Here is a 15918-nt window from a genome sequence, read left to right on the forward strand (position 1 = left end):
AAGTTTGTTGTCTGAGATGTACTGAATGCTTGCCTGATTAGGTTTCACAACACACACTCAGTTGGTCTATTATAGAGCAAATTGTGTCTTTTATCATCCACTCTCATTACTACCGGTTGAGTTTCAAATTTCAGACTCCAGCAATTCCAGAGTATCTTGTTGTTCAATGACTTTAGTGCATTGATTCAGAAAACAACTTTTCAGTTTTGGAAAATTTTAGAAACAAGCCTGAATTTTCCATCCCCAACTCACGGGGCTTAAAGTGCAGCCTGTGAAATCTCCCGAGACAAAGTACCATAATGCAGTATATGAGGTCATAATGATACTTCGGTTGCTGCTAGAATAAACTGCTCGCTGTATTTAGAAACATGGAAGACATTCTCTGTGTGATTGAATAATTTGTCTAGGGAAAAGAAAGAAAGAGACGCAATTTGTGAATCTGACTTTGATTGGTTAATTGCACTTGCAAAATTTACCTTCCCTGGTAAAAACGATCATGTGATGACCTTTCTATCTACAGATCATCCAGGGTGCTGCCAGCTGTTGACTTCTTTCTCTAAAGACTCCATGATGATGGCTGTGAAACCACAAGAAATGGAAAAAAACAAAATTTGCAAGTATTTTCCTTCAAATTCCCAAGGAACTAAGTGAACCAAGCTTCTTGTTCATTCAGAGCTTGCCTTTTGAGAGGGTGTTAGACAGTAACCACAACAAGCCAGTAAATTACAAAGTGGGTTTGAAGGTATGAGAACTATGGAAATATGGAGCAGGTGAAAAGGGATACGGCTGGTAACCTGGTCAAACCTCAAGGAGATACAAGACTGGAAAAGAACAGAGGGAGCATTTGCGTATCTGTAGGCAGAGTGTTTAAGAAAGAAGGAACAGTCAGTGGTAAGTGCCAGGCCAGCGTTAAGAAGAGGGTGGTCTAAGGAGGTAAAGTCAGAGAGGTAAACGGGACCGTGAGTAGACAGTGACGATTTACATTTTAAGATGATCACTTTCTGCTTCCTCCTTGGGTTTCCAATTTTCATTCACCATTTTTTTTCTTGCCCCTTTTGGCTTTCTGGGCTGTGTGGTTGATTATGCTAAGAAGTACCTTCCTCAGGAGTGTGATTGTTCACATTTATAGGCCTGTCTGTCTGTCTGTCTGTAAGGCGAGTCCCAGGGATGCATTTGGTTCCAGGTTTAAAGGATGTTTAAAGGTTCTGTGGGTTCCACTAGTCTCCATTAGATCTATAAATCTGGTCATTCTATGATTTTGAGTTTTGTTTTACATTTTTCTCCCATTCTTTTCTGGACAGTCAGTCGTGGCAGTCAGACACCATCTCGTTCTGGCCTCGTGGTAGGGATGTTATAGTTCAGATGGCCCATCAGATCTGTGGATCAATTATTTCCTTGTGTCTTTGCGTTTCTTCTCCCGGTTGGGAAGACACTAAGAGTTGCATCTTGGACGACCATCCACTGACATTTAAGACCCCAGTTAGTGCACAGCACATGAGGTTGGCCAGAGTGACCACGGTATGGCATTGATCTAGCTCTCCCTGATCCTGTGGTCCCCAGATCCACTGACGCATTCCCCACTCAGGTGTTGGGTTATGGTTGAGAAATTTTATAACTTTGCCCCCCTGTTTTTTCTCTCACATACATGCCTATGTTGCTAGCACATGCAAATAAGAATGTAGAAGTGTCCTCCATAACATTGATATATGGTCAAGGATTCAGTTCCAATGTGCATACCTTTAAGCTTGTGTGCCGACTTACATATCCGTTTGTAGATTGTTGATTGTTTTTAGTGCTGTTGCAGGATGGTGTATGCGATAGTATTTACTGTTGTGTTCTCTAACGTTCCTCTCTGTTTTCCTTTTGCATAGTCAGATTGTGATGAACTCCACCTTACTGTAAACTCTCTTTCCTAGACCTAATGCCTAGTTCCTATTTCTGGTAATTTTCCCACCCATTTCTAGTCACCATCAAAGAATGTTTCTGTTTGTAGAAGAACCTTTTCTTGATTAAAAAAAATCCTTTTATTGGGGCTCATACAATTCTTTTTTTAAAAAAACATTTTATTAGGGGCTCATACGACTTTTATCACAATCCATGCATACACATACATCAATTGTATAAAGCACATCTGTACATTCTTTGCCCTAATCATTTTCTTTTTCCTTTTCTTTTTTTACATTTTATTAGGGGCTCATACAACTCTTATCACAATCCACACGTATACATACATCAATTGTATAAAGCACATCCGTACATTCTCAAAGCATTTGCTCTCCACTTAAGCCCTCTGCATCAGGTCCTCTTTTTTTTTTCCCCTCCCTCCCCACTCCCCCTCCCTCATTAGCCCTTGATAATCCACAGATTGTTATTTTGTCATATCTTGTCCTATCCGGAGTCTCCCTTCCCCCCCTTCTCTGCCGTCCATCTCCCAGGGAGGAGGTCACATGTGGATCCTTTTAATCAGTTCCCCCTTTCCAACCCACTCACCCTCCACTCTCCCAGCCTCGCCCCTCATACCCCTGGTCCTGAAGGTATCGCCCACCCTGGATTCCCTGTGCCTCCAGCTCCCGTATGCACCAGTGTACAATCTCTGCCCTATCCAGTCCTGCAAGGTAGAATTCAGAACATGGTAGTTGGGGGGAGGAAGCATCCAGGATCTGGGGGAGAGCTGTGTTCTTCATCGGTACTACATCGCACCCTGACTGACCCGTCTCCTCTCCTAAACCCCTCTGTGAGGGGATCTCCAGTGGTTGACACTTGGGCCTCGGGTCTCCACTCTGCACTTCCCCCTTCATTCACTATGGTATACACACACACACACACACACATACATACACACACACACACACATATATATATATATATATATTCTTTTTTTTTTTTTTGCATGATGCCTTATACCTGGTCCCTTTGGCACCTCGTGATCACACCGACTGGTGTGCTTCTTCCATGTGGGCTTTATTGCTTCTGAGCTAGAGGGGCTCATACAATTCTTATCACAATCCCAACATACATCCATTGTGTCACACACATATGTACATTTGTTGCCATCTTCATTCTCAAAACATTTGCCTTCTACTTGAACCCTTAATATAGGCTGCTCTTGATTTTTTAAATAATAGTCGGTAAAGCCTTTTGTAATAATGTCTAACACATCATGGTATATATGAGTATTTGCTAAATAGTTTTAAGTAGGGTGTGGTAATTACATAATCTGTTGTCAATTTGGGACTTAAGAGTGAACAGGGTGGAGTTTAGCTTATCAATCAGGTCGCAGCTTAATGATCTCATTTGGAGGCACTAAGGAGCTAAATAGCTTGCTGGAGGCAGGACATATGCACATTCCCTGCTAGATATTCCTGTTTAGAAGACCCGTGTAGCTGTGCTAGAGCCCTGGGGCTGGAGAAGCCATGTAGAGACCCTTGTCAGTGCAAAGATGCTTCCACTGCAACTGGATCCACAAGACTTTCCACCCACTGGCCTGTGAGCTTCCTGTACTCAGAGCCATTGCTTGTGGTGCGTGAGTCTGAAGAGGAACTTATAGACTGGTATAGGACATAGGGGCTAAAATCAGACTTAGGAACTTGATCTGGTCTGCGCTGGGACGTTTTCTCAATATTCAATTGTTCTCATATATAAAACTCTTTCTTATGCATATATGTGAGTTTATGGATTTGTTTCTCTAGTCTACCTGGACTAACACATAGGGTTTCAAAAAGGTGGTATTAAGTAGAATTAAAAGATAATGGAAATCTTCCACACACTTTTTGATCATGACTGAATTCTGCTCTCCTCATCAGCCCAGTCCATTTGCTCTCAAATAATTCCATTTAGCGGGAGCGGGGCAAGATGGTGGTGGTGGTGGTGTCCTGGTCTTCAGGTGAAAAAACGGAAACTTTTCCCATAGATATATATTTATATATGGAGGGCATCTGTTTTGATTTTAGTAATAGATTCTTTTTTATCGCTAAGAAGAGACCTTTAAAGCAGCTGCTTTGACAATATGTTTGCAGAGGAAAATGGAAGCTTGACAGTGCTTGATTGAGAACCTGTCCACTGTCTGAGCAATTGCTGACTTTTAATTTTCTAGAGTATGTTAAGCTAGCTGAAAGAGGAGTGGAGCTACTCAGAACAATTGTGTTTATTAGAAGTTTTGTGGAGGAAAGAGAAGGGAAGAAATTAAGTGACCAGGTTGGGAGAAGAACCTTAAAAGGGAGAGAGGGAAATCTAATGTCTAAGAGGGAATCTTTAAGGTTTTACTCTGTGATAATGTGACAATAATATTTTTCTCATATCCTCACAAACTAGTAAAGTTGCTCTTAAAAAATAGGTGTTTTGACCTGGATATTTCAGGAGATATGACAAAGTCTCTCTTGAGCCATAGAAGGGTGGAAAGGTGAGGAAGGTTAGACATTGGGTAGCTCTCTCACTTACACAGCCTGCTGACCTTTTTCTTGCCTTTAAATGGTTATAACTTTTAAAATGTGTCTAAGCATCATCTTAAGTACTTTTCTGTATAAATTGGTATTAAACACATTAATTAGTAAAACTTGATTTTATAAAGATTTAAAAGAGTTAAAGCACTTTTAGAATTCCCTTTAGAATCCTAAAGTTCTGTAATATATTTTTCGTAATTTGAATCTCTAAACTAGGAAATATAGTATATACTTATCTCAGAATGTAAGTGTTCTATGGCACATATTTAACGAAAACATTCCATTGTAACTTATCCTTAATTCATTCTTGTGTGTCACTTATTTTTTCCAACTACATATACCAGTGAATGAAATAAGTGTTCTCTAAAAATAAAGTCATGAGATCGATGAAATGAACAGCGGCTACAGCTCTGTGACTGAGTTCTGGGAATCTGGCTACAGGAGACAAATACGCCCAATATTTGCTGTATTTTGGCCCCACCTAGTGGCAATTATCCAACATTGCCGATGTATCTGCTAGAGATTTCTGAGAGGGTATAGTGGTTACCCTTTGGCTGCTAACTGGTAAGGTCAGCAGTTCAAAACCACCAGCCTCCCTGTGGGAGAAAGACAGGAAATCCTACTCCCATGAAGAGTTACAGTCTTGGAAAGAAACCCACAGGGGCAGTTTTACCCTGCCCTATAGGGTCTTTATGTGTCCGCATGTCTGTGACAATGAGTTTGCTTTGGGTTTGGTTATTGACTGGGGCTTTGGAAGCGGGCTACCAACTCTGGCAAGTGTTGGGCTGCTAACTACAAGGTCAGCAGTTCGAAATCACCAGGACGCTCTGTGAGAGAGAGAGGAAGCATTCTACTCCTAGAGAGTTAGTCTTGGAAACGTACAGGTAAAGGGCTACTCTGTCTTACAGGGTCGCTAAGAGCCAGAATGTACTCAATGGCCGAGATTTGGTTTTGCTTTGGATTGGTCTGGCTACATGACAGTTTTTCCAGAAATCTAGAAGTTTCTCGAAACTTCTTTCAAGGACCCAGTTTGGGAAACTGGTGTAGGAGAAGATGGAAGGAAAAACCCTTCTCATCCGCCTCTCCGTATCCTTCTGCATGCCCTCTGATCTTTTCTTGAACCAATGTCCCAGAATCCTGGCTTTATCCTTCCTCTGTGTCCACTCTCTGATAAAAACCAAACTTAATGCTGCGGTGTCAGTCCTGTTGATTAGAGATTCTATAAGATAGAGTAGAACTGCCTCAGAGAGTTTCAAAAGCAGTAACATTTATGGAAAGTCATCCTTATGGTGCAGTGATTATGTGATATGCTACTAACCTGAAGGTCAGCGGTTCAAATCCACAGTGGTTGAAATCTCCTGCTCCACAGGAGAACGACACAGCAGTCTGCTTCCATACGATTACAGGCTTGGAAACCCTGTGTGACAGTCCTACTCTGGCCTAGAGAGTCCCCATGAGTCAGAATCAACTCAGCAGCAATGGCTTTGGGATTTAGGTTTCAACTTTATGGAACCAGACTGACATCTCTCCCAAGTGGCTGATGGTGGATTTGGACTGCTGACCTTTTGGGTAGCAGATGAGAGCTTAAACCGCTGCACTACCAGGCCCTCTACTTAGCAATCACGTTGTTATTATTGTTAGTTATCTTCAAATTGGTTCTGACTCATAACAACCAGTGCACAAAAGAACCCCACACTGCCTGGTTCTCTGCCATCCTTACAACCGTTCCTGTCTTTCTGCCCATTGATAAAGCCACAGTGTCAATCCACCTCATTGAGAGTCTTTATCATTTTTTTCAGACGATATTTTTTACCAAGCATGATTCTCTTCTCTACAGACTGGTTCTGTTGATGAGTAAGTGAAACTAAAAGTCACCATCCTTGCTTTCATGAAGCATTCTGGCTGCCCTTCTCCCAAGACATATTTGTATTTATGTCCGTCCATGGTATAGTTAAGATTCTTATCCAACACCATAATTCAAACCTTCTTAAGTCTTCCTTATTCATTGTCCAGCCACCATATACCAACGAGGATGTTGGAAATACCATGGCTTGAGCCAGGTACCCCTTCCAAGTGGCATCGTTGTTTTTTAACACATCAAAGAGTTCCCATGCTACAGGTTGGCTCAATGCAACAAATCATTACGTTTCTTGACTACTGTTTCCATGGGCATTGATTGTGGATCCAACTAAAATAATTTTCTTTAAAATGTCAAAAAAATGTGGCTTATAATACAGTTGTTTATCAGTCCAGAGTGATGATTGTTGTTTTGCTATGGTGAATCATATAGAGTGTATGACATACACATTCTTTGCTTTACATCAGTAAGTACTTCAAATCTCCCTTTCCAGTGAGAAAGGTTGTGTCATCTAAATAACACAGGTTGTTAAAGAAGCTCCAATCTCGACGCTGCGTCTTCGTCATATAGTCTAGCTTCTTAGATTATTTGTTCAGTATATATATTGAAGAACTATGATTTTGCATAGTCAAAGAAACACGGGTAAGCATATTTCTAGTATTCTCTGTTTATAGCCAACATGTATTTTCTATTGGCAATAATATCCCTCACTTCTCTTATGAATCTAGCTTGAATTTCTGAAAGTTCTATGCCCATGTATTGCTGCAACCTTTTTGAATGATCTGCAGTAAAATTTACTTGCATGTTATATTAATGCTGTTGTTCGCTTATTTCCTTTTGGATAATGGGGATGGATATGGATCTCTTCTAACAGGCTGGCCAGATAGCTGTCCATTATTCTTGGCATAAAGGAGAAAGTTCCTGCAGCGCTGCATCTGTTTGTTGAACGTGGTAAAGCTTTGTTTTCCACAAATGCCTGCCAGGGCAGCAGGCACTGCATTCTTTCATGATCAGACACTTCCTCCTGAAATGCTTGAACATCAATCAACTCTTTCTCAGACCACGTCTTTGCATTCTTTCCATCTTCTTTTGATGCTGCCCAAGTTGTTCAATATTTTATCCATAGAACCCTGCAATATTGCATCTCAAGGCTCATCTTTCCCTTTAAATTCCTTCAGCTTGAGAAATATCAAGCATGTGTTACCCATTTAGCTTCCTAACTCTAGGTCTTTGCACATTTCATGATATTACTTTTCTTTGTCTTCGGGAGATGCTAACATCTTCTCTTAAGTTTTTTTTTAAACTTCATTATGTGCTCCATTCACTTTAGCTAATCTATTTTCAAAAGCAGATCTCAGTAAGTATCTTCTGATATCACTTCAGTCTTTTATTATCTCTCATGTCTTTTTTAATGACTTTTTTTCATGTAAGATGTCTTTGTATGGTCCAACAACTCACCTGGTCTTTGGTTACTAATGTACAAGGTGTCAAATATATTCTTAAGGTGGTCTCAAGAGTTAGGTTATACTCAAGGGTACATTTTGGCCCCCATGGATGGACTTGTTTCAATTTTCTTCAGCTTCAACTTGAACTTACATATGAGCAATTAATGATAGAACATATTACTGTCCAAAACACAATGGCTAATATCAGTCCATTTCAGTTCACTAATGCCTAAGATATCAATCATTATGTGTTCTATTTCATTTTGATGATTGCTGTTTTTTTTCTGGATTTAGACTTCATACATTGCACATTCTGATTATTAATGGCTGTTTGCAGCTGTTTTTCATTTTGAGTTATGTCACATCAGCAAATTAAGTTCCTGAAAACTTTGCTACATCTATGTCATTAAAGTTGATTCTCCTTTGAGGAAACAGCTCTTTCCCAGCAGTATTTGGACGCCTTTCAACACGAGGGACTTATCTTCTGGTGATTATATATATATAGATATATATATATCAGATCTATATATCTGTGAGTGTTCCTCTGTTATTTATAAGGTTAATAATAAAATGGATATGTTTTCAGAAGTGAGCTGCTGTTCATTCTTCTCTGTATGCCTCAGTCTGGAAACCCCACTGACACTTGTCCCCCGATGGCATGGCTTCCTGCGTCAGAGCAACAGGCAAGCCGTCACAGTAGGAAACACTGATAGCAGCTATAGCCCTTGTGAAAAGGGGACATCTAGTAATTATGCATCTTCCAGTGTCAGTTCTGGGGACTAGTGAAGATGGCATGTCATCAAATTTCTATGATTTGGTAGACTACTTTTAATGATAGCATGGTGGGTTATGAGTTGAACTGCTAATTGCAAGGTCAGAAACTCAAAACCACCAGCTTCCCTGAGAGAGAAGATGAGGCTTTCTGTTCTTGTAAAGATTTATAACCCCAGAAACCCATAAAGACTACTCTGCTTTGTTCTATAGAGCTCATAGGGCCTCTGTGAGTTGGAATCAACTGCATATCAGTGAGTGAGGGATTTTTAATGATGGAGGAGCAAATATCTACGTAAATTAAATGCTGTGTTGGTGGCAGAACTGTGGAAGACACCCTGGGTGTTTCTTGACACATGTTTATATTCTTTTCAATGAGTGTATAGATTTATTTATCCTCCCATCAATCTTTTCATGAATGAGGTGCCTTGATTATAATCTATCAAAAGCACTTATTTTATTTTTTCAAGATGAAAAACCAATAATTTCATAGAGCTTTCTACTTACTAGCTTGGTTATTAATCGATAATGGAAAAATCTCAAAATGTGTGAGACAAATGGGAATGAAGTGGAAAGCAGAGTTGTGTAACGCCTCGCTTAACGTGCTAAATGCCCTCGTTGCTGTCGTTATGTTCTGAGGAGTGACTTCAGGGTCATAGCCTCTGTACAGGTAGAGCAGGATTGCCTCAGAGGGTTTCCAAGGCTGCAGCTTTTATGAATGCAGATTGCCGATCTTTCTTCCGTGGAGCTGCTGGGCAGCTTTGAGCTGCCAAGCGTTTGGTTAGCAGGCAATTTCTCCTCATCTCCTGAATAGGAATGACCTAGCTTCCATTATGTGCCTCTTCCTGGTGAACGTGAGCCTCAAATGCAATGATTTTTGAAAGTGCACAGGCAATCTAGAAATGGGGACATTCATGGAAAAGGGAACACTATATTTACCACTAATCAAGAGTTTATTCACATTGCATTCCCAAGATAGTTTTATTTTTTGCTTTGACCAGAGAGTTTGATGCCATCTAATTTTAAGTGGTTATGGACTACACCATACCCCAATCCAAACCCACTGCCACTGAGTGGAGTCTACTCAGAGTGACCTTCTCATAGAATCGACTCAGTGGAGGTGGTTTTGTTTTCTTTTTCTGATGTGGGGATTATTTTAATTACTTGAGAGGGCTATAAGTAATTTACCTTTGAGTGTAGAATTTTCCTTGATAATACAAAGTAATTAAATGTCTATTAATTATGCTTATAGTCTAGAAAGTGCATAATGAAGTTAAAGTATATGCCATTTGTCTTAGTCCAGGTAGACAGAGAAACAAATCCATAGAAACTCATATGTGTAGAAGAGAGAGTTTTATAAAGGGTAATTATTTTAGAAATTAAGAAAGAAACCCATTCCAGTCCAAGCCCCATTAGTCCAATATTAGCCCATATGTCTGATACCAATATATAAAATCCTCTTCAGACTCACCAAATACATGCAATGAGGCCGAATGCAAGATGATTGAAGGCCAGTGGGTAGAAAGTCTTTGGATCCAGTGGTGTAAACATCTCAGTGTTGGCAGGGGTCTCTATGTGGCTTCTCCATTTCCCAGAGCTGCATCAGGGTTGGTCTATGTAGCTTCTCCAACTCAGGGCACTAGGGTAGTTCCATGTGTCTTGTCAGCTGCAATGTCTCCCAGGGAAGTCAGCAAAGAGAGAGAGAGGTGTTTCCTGCCTCCAAGGAGGAAATACCAGTTTTCTCAGCATTCTCAGGAGAAGGCCATGTCCACACAGAGGCTTCATTGGCTATGACCTGATTGTCAGACTAGACTCCACCCCTTTACTCTTAATCCTCTCACATCCCAAATTGCCACCAGATTATGTAACTACCAACTATCAAAATAATTTGGTTTCCTTGAACAAAGGATATATTTATTAAATAATGATGTTTTTATCAGGCATTCGGTTTTTAATTCTATGAGACTATCTTTCAAAAGGCGGAGGGGGTGTTGGGTGGGGAAAGAAAGCAAAAAGCATTCATTTAAAACTCACATGATCATTTTTATTTAAATGTCTCTATAAACATCAAAAATAAAAGTCAGCATTTCTCAGGGGCTTCAGTTCTGTTCTTCTCAGCATTTTATGGAAAAGCCAGTGAAGCACCATAGTTACAGCTTTGATGGTATAACAAAAATGAATAAAAGTCTTTGAAATTCTGACATCAGTCTGGAGTAGCCTTTGAAGAGGCAGTTCATATTTATTATGTGATACAGAAACAGAAAAAGAGCGAAACACACACATTTTTCTAAGGTGATTGGTTTTTGAAAAGATAGCTGAAATAGATTGATTTGGAGAACTACGTTACCATGCTGAATTAGTAGTCAGCGAGGTTATTAAAAAAATAATCTGAACCCAAGCATCACACTTATAACATTCAAAGTAGACACAGCTGTCTCCTCAAGAGGTCAATAATTATATTCCTTTTATCTGGTGAAAGAAGCACGGCCAGCTTTCTGTAATGAACTCAGCACTACCTGGAGGCTTTTTAATCTCCGAACGTCCACAGTCACGCATCAATGCTGGAATTATAGATCTCATGCATTTTATGATTGACGAGAGCTCTGGGCACATATGATTGGATATCACCAACATCCTCGCCTTTGAATTCCTTTGATACTATGCTTTCATTGTGTTTTAAACTCCTTTATTAAGAGGAGACACAGTAGACTTAAAAAAATCAAATTACAAAAAGCAACAAAAACTTGAGGAAAATACAGCAAATATAATTGAATGATCTAAATGGTTGACTTTCTATTAAACACTTAAGAGCACAAAGAAAGTAAATTATAATTTAAGTTAAACTCCCAGACGTTCATCTCTTCTGTGATTTTTGAAACCATGCTTTGCAAAAATACCCTGCTCACCATGTTTTCTTTTAATAAGTAAAACATGTAAAAAGTATTATAATATCGTACATTGAACAATATGATGAAAAACGTGGCATCTGTTTAGGAAAAAGAGGTGGGCTTCTCTTTTCCTCTAAAACTAGTCATGGTCTCCAACCTGTTGAAAGGTTTGGAATGTGGGAAATGTGTACCTGTTTTAGGTAGGCAAATATTACAAACACAATATTAAAAAACCTGGACATTCAAAAAACTGATGGAATTTACTGGCTCTTTGGAATGCAAATACTGGGAATATGTAGTTTTATATTTTCCTCAGGGAAGATCTAGAAGGGAGAAGGAAAGCAGAAAACAGAGAAGTAGCTAATGTGGCTTAGCGACATTAGAATTTTAAACAACTTAGTTCCAGAGACGTCATCTTCGCTTTCTCCAAAACTCCTGCTGGCTACTGATGGAGCTCGAATTAGGCCTTTACTTCCTTGAAATGATCAACATGAGCTTTGTCAGCCCTGCACTATAGAAACTGGTTGAACATGATGCATCACAAGCTGAAAACACACCCTAAGGACCGTTTGTTTTTTGCCAACAGCTCCTCATTAAAGAACCAGGGTGGATGACTCTCTAGAGACATCCAAGAGAGTAAGGGTTTCTGGGAGTACAGTGGTGGTGGTTGGGGGGGGGGGGATGGAAAAGGGGCCTTATATCTAGGAGTTCAGGAAGGAAACTAATGTTTGAAACTGGCTGTGGTGGCAATTGCACACTATTGCTTGACGTGATTGAATGATGGAATATGATACCTGTATTAACTCCCAAGTGATTTTGAGGGGAAAAATGGATAATTCTTTAGTCAAAAAATCTATAGGTGAACAGTAGCAAACATCATTGTTATGTTTTTTCATATTCCAGAGGATGGAATATCATAGTCCTAGAAATGATCTTAGATAGAATTTAGCTCGGTGAGTTTAAAAAGTTTGCTTATTTGTGCCCAAGCCATGTCTCCAACCCTTTGGAAGGAGAGTGGAAGAACAAAGCAGCTGACGGTGCTTTACCCAGGAACAATTAGAACACAGCCCATCCCTCGTTTGTCTCAGACCCTGAAAAATAACTCTCTTATCACCAGCAAGTGGCCAGTCTGCTTCAGGACATGGGGCGAGAAAACATAATACAGATTTGGGGGCAGAGGCGATTTCAGAACAAGTAATTCTCCCATCATGGCCCTGCTCAATACTCCACCTTCATGAAGTGATCACTGAAGATGAGAGTGCTACAGCAAAGTGTGATGAAGAGAGCAGATGTGCCTGGCCATCAATCAGAATGGTGTCTGGGCTCTTAAAGGCTTGTATTCAAACAAGCAGCCATCTAAGCAAGGAGTCAACTAAGTCCACATGGAGAATGCACATCAGCTAGTATGATCCAAAGATAACAATGACAAAATTAGAATATGGTGCAGAGAACAGTATCGGAACTAATTTGGAGAAAGTTAAGGAGGACAGTGGGAGCCCTAAACCCTCTTCAGAATATCGGGTCAGCCTGGGCTGCTGGCAGATCTGCCTAAGCCAAAGGCAAGAAGGACAAACAGCCTTACGATCAGGCAGAGACCACTGTAATCTTATTATGCTGGACTGAACTCGATTCTTGGCCAGTTGACCTCCCTATAGACATGGCCTGAATTTGGACTTGGTGCAAGTGCCTCTTAGCTGTTCCATGACTGGAATTTCTGCCTTGGCTTTTTGAGTATGAATGGGTTCTTCTCCCCCTTATGTATTATTTGTATTTTTGTCTTTATACTAGCATGATCTTATCCTTCCCACCTTAGTGAGCTTTGTTTTTCAATGTTTTCTGTTGGGTTTCCCAGCTGTGAAGACAGAAGTGGGTGTATACTGATAATAACAGAGACAGGTGTTGTCAGGAATGCTAGGGTGAGGGAAGGAAGGGTGATAGGGAGAGAAAGGGGATTTCAGGAGTAAATAATGAAGGTGGGGTGGGGGAACATAAGAACTGATTATGGTTGCACAACTCAGCATTTAAAGTTGATTTAACCATGGGGAGGGAGCGGGGCTCTAAGATAGATGTGGCGGTGATTGTACAACTCCCCTTGATATGATTGAATTATTCGATTGTATGATATGTAAATTATATGCCAATAAAACTGTTAGGGAATACAAGTGAGTGAAATCATACATGGATTAAGCCTCTGGTGAATCCCCTCTGGCCAGTTAGGTTAAAATTTAGCACCCTATCATTTGACCTTCCTTATGATATATTTAATTTTGTTCTACTTTTTGATATTTCTTCTTTCTTTTTGATTGAGGTTTTGTATTTGTTTTACTTTGTTATTTTTGTTAGTTTAGTTGTTTCTGTCATTTGTTTGTTTTCAAATGTTTTTCAATATATGAAAATCCAGCCTAGGTAAATCTATAGAGACATTAACTAGATTAAAGGTCTCTTGGGGGTCTGACAGGGGAAGTTGGGGAAATGGGGAGCTAGTAACAATGAGTACAAGAAAATGTCTAAAACTGATTATAGTGATGATTTCACACCTCTTCTTGATGCAATTGAACTTTTGCATTGTATGGTATATGAATTAGATGCCAATAAAACTATTGAGGGAAAAAAGAATCATTTCCTGATTCTCAGAGGGAGGCTTACTTACAACTAGCTCAAGATCTGGTGATATTAGAAAATATTATTCTGGAGACTTTAGGTTTTGAACTTGATCATCGGCAAGCACATGTGATTAAGTGTTCTTAATCACAGACTTCTTACTTCATGACAACACAGAGAACCGACACATGGATATCTAAAGATTCTGGCCATGATGCCCAGTAGGCCCCAAACACATTTGGAATTGGAGGGAACACAAGCTGCCAAGAAAAAAAAAACAAAAAACAGATGACCGAGGAGCCGATGCATCTATTTTGGAGCAGACAATCCCCACTCTGATTTCCTAGAGCTCTTGTAGGTTCAAGGAGCATGTCAGCTTCTTCTACCATGAACGCTGTGTTTTCCCTTTAACCACTGAAGAGTCAGCCAGCAACTTGGACAGTGTGGGGATGGGGCAGGGTGCGTGTGGGCCAAGTGCTCAGCTTTGTCTGAAATAGGAACCTGCTCAGGGCCTTCGGACTAGGGAGACTGTAGCACCCATGAGAGTTGCGTAGCCTTGCAACAGGATGATTCAAACTCCTTTCTGTCCCAGCAGCAGAGTAGTGAGAGGGCGCCATCAGCTAGAGTCTCTGAGCGAACACCTTGCTGCCCAGGAAGGGTCACAGTACACATATGCTGCCCAGCGTCTTTTGTCCCCTGGTGACAGCCAGGCCTCTGTCATTCTGAACATGCCCTCAGAGGGCTCTGGAAGCCCGGAGCACTCTTTTTCTAGAAAAGTCTGACAAAAGGGCTCTCATCATGAGAACCCCAGGCACAGGAGGAGAGAAAGTCGCCTCTTCAAAGCCAGAGGAGATAAAGAAATGCGACATCTGCGACGCAAAATTCTGTTGATGGCAGTATTGCAAAGAATGGAGCGCACAAAGAAAGGCACAGGATTCATTCGTCTAATCATCGTCGTCATTGTCATCATCATCGTCATCATCATCATCATCATCATCATCCTCATCATCACAGTCACCATTCACACAGGCACTCATCCTCACTGCTTTTAGCTCGTTCTGGGAACAAATTCCAGGTGATCCAAGATGTGGTTGTCACACAGGGATCTCCCCACAACTGAAGTGTGGCTCGGCCAGTTCTTTCTCCTCTTCCATTTCTACTTGAAGAAGGGCACCCCAGAAGAGGCTGGGGGAACAATGTTTGATCAGCTGGCAGTGATGCCCAAAACGACTAAATCTTCTTCCATAAACTTCTTTTCTCCTCTGCCTATAATGGCCCAGGTACGTTGGGCACAGCTCCAATACCATTGGCTTTCCTTTCTCACAGAGCACTTGTAGAACTTGAGTTCCACACAGGGAAGTCAGTAAAGGCCCTACGGGGCCGCTTGGCATCGTGAAGCCCACATGCTAATCACTAACATACTGTGGATGTGCCACACTCCAGGGCGCGCAGCTCACTCAGCCTCCTGCGTTTGAATTTACTCATTCTTATGTCAACTATTTGAATCCCGGGGTTGGTGGAACCTCCTACAGATGTGGTAGTTCAGAAAAACCCTGGCCACCACCTCCTCCACCACTCTCACCTCTTTCTAAGTGAAAAAGAAAAGGAAGAGGGGGAAAAGAGCCCCCAAACCAGAAAACACTTTGTTAAGAAAAACTTGCTAAGAGCCAGGAGTGGAGCACATCCTCTGGACTTGAGATCCCTGCACAGCGAACCTCCTGGATCCAGATGACAGCTACAACATCAGGGGAGCAGGAGAACCAGGAGCCAGAGACTGAAAACAAGTGATGGGCTCTTTCCCAACCCACAAAGCAAGTAAAGCTGAGTGCTTTTGTGCGGAGACTGGCTTGTGGAGTGGGATGCCTGCTGGCCCGTGGAAGTGGAGCTGAGTGCCTCTCGGCTGAGGCTGACTGCAG

The 15918-nt window shown here is 41.0% G+C and overlaps 1 pseudogene; it reads left to right on the forward strand.

The window, feature by feature from the left end:
* The first annotated feature begins 761 nt into the window (after positions 1 to 761).
* Positions 762 to 15598, forward strand: LOC142452459 (cyclin-T1 pseudogene; annotated as a pseudogene).
* The last annotated feature ends 320 nt before the right edge of the window (positions 15599 to 15918 follow it).

Source organism: Tenrec ecaudatus, chromosome 7 (assembly GCF_050624435.1).
Source record: "Tenrec ecaudatus isolate mTenEca1 chromosome 7, mTenEca1.hap1, whole genome shotgun sequence".
Lineage (NCBI taxonomy): Eukaryota > Metazoa > Chordata > Mammalia > Afrosoricida > Tenrecidae > Tenrec > Tenrec ecaudatus.